This window comes from Pollicipes pollicipes, unplaced genomic scaffold (genome assembly GCF_011947565.3).
Source record: "Pollicipes pollicipes isolate AB1234 unplaced genomic scaffold, Ppol_2.1 Scaffold_4295;HRSCAF=5057_pilon_pilon_pilon, whole genome shotgun sequence".
NCBI lineage: Eukaryota > Metazoa > Arthropoda > Thecostraca > Pollicipedomorpha > Pollicipedidae > Pollicipes > Pollicipes pollicipes.
In genome coordinates, this window is record NW_023596461.1 from 20,212,912 (window position 1) to 20,218,944 (window position 6,033).

Here is a 6,033-nt window from a genome sequence, read left to right on the forward strand (position 1 = left end):
GCAACTAAAGCTAGTTAAAAAAATTTATTGCGTATATAGCTGAAAATGAGCTCAGAAGGGAAACTTTTATTTTGTAAACCATATTCGGGCACCCTCAAGTACTACCAATTTCACGTGCTGGACGAAGTCAATCAAAGGTATTGGAAATGCAACCCAAGGAGCATTTTCGGCTACCTTGAATGCCTGTGAGGATGACTCGGAACGCGGCGCCTCGCGTGCACGAGAGACGTGCGGGATTTGCGGTGGGGATGGGATTACATCAGGGGTGCAGCCAGAGCCTGGGGAGTGGGTGCACAGGATCTACAAAAGGCACTTCCCCCCAAAAAAATGTTGGGTACGTTCCATTTGTTTTGGTGGACACGTTTTATGTATATATATATACATATATATATTTTTAAAATTATGTATATATATATATATATATATATATATTTGTATATGTATCTATGCATGTGCGTGTGTTTATGATGTGTAATAAATCGCCGGGCTCTCCATTTTACCATGATTGGTCTTGTGTGGACTCTTAATATAGATAAAACCCAGCAACTTTCTCAGAGTTTTGTCTGGGTCGTGCAGAGATGCCCGGGATTCCGCGAATGTAGATTGAAAATAAAAATGAGTCAACCAATTGTATCAACATGGCCAAACCATGTTTGACATGTTCAACATTCAGGCAGAATTGAGTAGTGGTAAAAATTATGTAGCGTAGTTTTGAGCATAAGTGCTCGCATATGTTACCAACAAAGAACTCCGCAGGGCATTGCAGTCTTAGGCCGTGTAGCGTGGGCCCCGCGACTAACATAAGGTCGTGGCTAACAGATGGATGAAAATGGTGACGCATGAGAAAGAAGTACATTTGAACGCTTTAGGACGCCAAATAGAGTATTTAGAGGTATTCCCGGTATATATTTCACCTGTGCGGTGATTAGATTGATGACTATATTATTGGGGCTTTATGACGCACTCAGCTGCTGGGACTTTATATGGCGTCGCTAGCCTCTCATCCTGGCGGGAAGGGTGGGCACTGCGGGGAATCGAACTTTGTCCCTGTTGTTTCCCAGACGTGCAGTGGTTTACGCAGGCGCGTTCACCACTGCACTCTCGCACACCGCTCGCATGCTCAAACCTTTTGATGGTAGTTTCACTAGTCAATTCTGCACAATAACGCATGTTCTTGAGGACCCGTGGGATAGCCTTGTGCGTGTTGAACTCATTTTGATCCCCCCATTCAACAATAATGAGACCCGTTATTTCTCTTCGGGTCGAGGGGCCCCCTCGAGTGCAGCACTGTGGGGCACATTGTCGTCCGCAGCCAAGGGCTGAAGGGCCATTCCGTCCCACCGCGGTGTGTTTTCCAGCCGTCATCCTGGGGGTGACATTCCCTCGCCGATCCGGAGGCTCGTAGAGGGATACATCACATCACATTGGTCCCCTTCCTGACGAGGAAGGCCTTCTGACCCGCACATGTAATCCCGGATCGACGCATGAAGCGCCATTAACGCAACAATATCTCTGCTCGCCGCAGGCGGTCAAATAATTGGCACACAGACTCCAGTTGGGCCCTTGACACAGGACTCTCCTATTGCTTTCATGTGATATATATATATATATATGTATATATATATATATATATATATATATATATATATATATTTAACACATAATGAATAAGTTTTTTCCTTCCATTGTCAGAGGGGCTGACCAACGCAAGAGGCTCTCTGCCATTCGTGCTCCCGTCCCCGTCCCTGTTGAGCAAATCTTCCCCTGACCGATTCGAGGCCGCTTGTTGACATTGAATGCCTTGTTAGGCACTGTTGGACCCTTGAACGATACAGGAGCTCGACCAATGTAAATCACGAGCCCGGCTTTGTCGCTGATTGGGAAATGAGCCCCCCAGAGCTCAGATCAACACGGAGCCAACTGTTCGTTGTTCGTGATCTCTGGTCGAAGTAGAGGAACGCCCTGTCTCAGGGGTCCCTATCGGTGCAAAAGATCGTCTTATTGACATTTGAGATCACGGCCCTATAGGTGGGGTCCTTAATGTGACCTAGAGCCAGCCCTTCGGACCCTTCAGCCATTCCATCTTCCTCGTTGGTCTCGAGAGACCCTTCGGCCCCTCTTTCAGGCCCCCACAAACACCGCTCCAACTCGGGGCCACTTGCTGCCACAGGATCCCTGTTCGGCACTGTGGCTCGTTACTAACACAGGAACCCCTCATTGTGTCAGAAACTCCGGACATCAAATCGCGGACCCTGGCCTCGTTTCTACTAGGGAAATGGGTCCCGAGGCTCAGATAAACATGAGGCCGACTGTTTGGTGTTCTTGGTCTCCGACCGACTTCGACACATGCATTGTCTCACGGGTTTCTCAAACAATCATATGGGCCCCGACCAGTGCAAATCACTGTCCCCGGTATTGTAACTGACTGGGAAATGGGCCCTCAGGCCCATACCGACACGGAGCCGACTGTGTGGTACGGTGGTACCCGACCGATATCTAGCCCCTTATCGACTCAGCGTTTTTCCGACCGGCGCAAAGGGCCCTCTGATCGTTCCTTGAGGGTCCGTCTCCGCAGGTCGGGGTCGTTAAATGAGACTCCGACCAGCCTTGTGTGCCCTTAGCTCCTCCAATCGCGCTCTTGATCGTCGGACCCAGTTGGGCCTTTAGGCTTTTCGGGCCTCCTCAAGCACTGCCTCTGACAAATTCTGGGTCTCTTGACAACACAGGGCCGCTGTTAAGGCTGTGAGCCCGAGCAATGCAATCACTGGCTCCGGCTTTGTTCCTGCTTTGGAAATGGACCCTTGAGCCCATGCCCGCCGTGGATTCGACGGTGCGTTACTGATGGTGTCGACCGAAATACAGGCCCTTATCGACTCTCTGGGCCCCCTGATCAGCGTGCAGGGCCCTCTGGCTGGCATTGGAGTGCCCCGCCCGATGGACCGGGTACACCTCCAGCTGGATTTTTAGGCCCTTCTGGCCCTCAAATCAGAACTTAAGGAGGGGCACGTGCCCCTGTGCATCCCACCCCCACCCCCCTTGTCAGCGCTACTGGCCTGAATATCTACCTACCTACCTAGTTAGGAGAAGGCTTCATCCCCCCCCCCAAAAAAAAGAGATCCCGAACTTAGGCTCCAGTCCGCACAGTTCGAGAAAGAAGTAGGCGAAATTTGGGGAGAAAGCCGTTTGATGGCGCATTTTGGGGTATGTTACGCTATTTCTGACTTAACCCTTCTCATTTTGTTAAACTACACCCTTGCAATGGAGTCTGTGTGGGCTGGAAGCATTAGCTGGAATTGGACAAATCTTAAGATTTATAATTCATAGTTGCGGTTGAACCGATAGTTTTCATCGTGAAACAACGATGCATTGGGAATCGCAATTGGCGTATGGCATACGCGTATATATTGCAGCGGAATTCTTATAATGACCGCCTGTGCTCCGCCAAACGAAGCATTGCGTGCATGGTCGGATCTAAGAGGGTTTGTCGGGTCGAACCCCTCTTAGGGCTGGGGCTGCCAGGCGGCATTTTACGCCGCGATGACACGATGCTATCTAGTGTCTCGGTCGACGCGTACAGTTGCTTCAAGGTTGAACGGCCGTCTGATCACGTGACTGACCGTTGTAATTGACTGCCCCCAACTGATTATCCATCTTGCACCGATATCTTGACAATGGCGGTTGCGAGCAGCCCGGGAGTGGCACAAAAAGATGTGCCATGCAAAATGCTACGGTCGCAAGTATCGCGGGGCACGCGCTCAAAGATGGATTTTACTCCCTTACCCCGGGCTTACTCGTTTGGGCCAAATCTATCACCCAGGACACGGACACACCCGGGAGTGGCACACTTCGACGAAGAATGGAAAAGTAAGATTGCAATGATCGGTCATACGTGCCACGCGTCATGTCACTCACGTGCTGAAATATGAATTTGGCTATTTTTGACGTGTTTGCACGTTTTTTCTCGATCTCGCGGCACCCAGGGCACGAAGCGACTCGAAGGTGGCATGCTTCGATCGGCAATCTAATGATCAATCACGTGGTGTAAGATGTGATGTCACACGTGCCACGTTCCATGGTCACACTGGCTGTAAAGATTCACTTTGCTGATTTCGTCGGTTTTTACGTTCTACGCCACATTTCCGCACTCAGAGCATGTAGTCACACGGGACTGGCATGCTGCGATAAGGAATGAAACGGCTTGTCATGCGTTTCCACCTGTACGTGCGCATGGGCTACTTGTCACACCCACAGGCTTTGGAAAGATTGAATTTCGTGTTTTTGAAAGGTAAAGCTTTGTGACACGTCGCAGCACTCATGCCAAGGAGACACTGGGGAGTGGCATGCGTAGATAGGGAATCGAACACACAATCACGCTGTATGAATTGTCATGTCGCGCGTGCTGCGCGTCACGCGTGCGCGAGCCAGCACGATAGATTTGGCCGTTGCCGGCCGTTTTTCACATATTGCACCATATCTCGATATAGATATTGCGACTTTGTGGGTATACGTATGTATGTTTATATATATATATATATATATATATATATTTATATTCATAATAGATATTGCGTCATACCTTGGCAACCAGAGCAGCTATAACTGTGATAATCGTGGTTTAAACCGCAAAAGATAGATTATTAAAACGTATACGTTTTCATTGACGCAGTGAAGCAAGCGTTCAAACGCGTGTTGTCTTCTAACGGGCTTCACGACATACGTGCTGCCACAAAAAAACTCCTGCAGACTTAGTGACCTGAGATCTGAATGCTAAGACCATGGCCTCGAAATGAATAAATAGCCTAAAACCTGATTTCATCTACGTAGAAAGCTACCATAGCAATCTGACGAGACAGAACGAGATGAAATGAGAAATAGGGAAATGCCAATAATACAACGGTTGGGTCCATTAGGTGTGCGCGATGGGCGCTACAGGCTGCTACTTGGGCGACATCTGTGATTCGAATTAAGCATTAAACATTCAATGTTTAGGCTAACAACTTGCAAAAACCTTTACCGCATATGACCGGGGTACCGCTGCGTTAATCCCAAAACATGCAAACCCGCCTGAGTAACATGATTCAAATTAAATTATTTATATGACAACTAGATTTATTTCTTGGGTGAAATATGTATAGAAACCATCGGCAGACACAAACTGGCAGAAATAGAATGCAACATCAGCAAAATTCCTATTTATAGGAATAAGTGGCTTCGCCCAATACCAAGCATGCACTAAAAACCTTACAACAGGCATATGCCGACCGTCTTCGTTTCTGAGTAGTATGCGCATACTATGGGATCGGTTCGAGCTCCAAAAAGCATCATTATCTTATATTCAATTACAACTGCACCCATTCCGGTGTTGCAGTTTATTGCAGTCAACCATCTGGGCTCAACAAGAAAGCAATCATGCTTCTAGCTTTTCGGCGTTATCAGCTTAGAGTCCTTATACTGACAATAATCGAAGTTTAGTGTACCAGGAGGTACTGATTGAATGACATCATTGAGCAAGCATTGATGATGTTGTCAGACCTTGACGTCTCAAGCTGTGCCTAGCGGGCCGGCCACCGGCAGCGGAAGGTGACCTTGCGTCTTTGTTCCGCGACCCCCCTTCCGGTGACCTTTCAAAATGCGATTGGCGTCCAATGTTCAGTTTAAGTTCCAGCAGGCACTGAAAGTTTCAAGCCCATGCAGTCAATGATTAGGAAATGACCACTAAAAATATCAGGTGTGTTATTTTACCGACCCCAACAACCATTCTGCAGGATATGCGACAAATCACATTCCTGGAAACTTGCAAGCCTAATTTGGTAGAGAAAACATCCCTTTAATTCAGATAGCAAACGTGGGAGCTGAGCTCCCTCTGTCAAAAGTATACAAACTGTTTCAGTCGGTCTAGGTCTACAGCAAACACACACACACACACACACACACACACACACACGCACACACACACACACACACACACCACACACACACACACACACACACACACATATGTATATATATATATATATATATATATATATATAT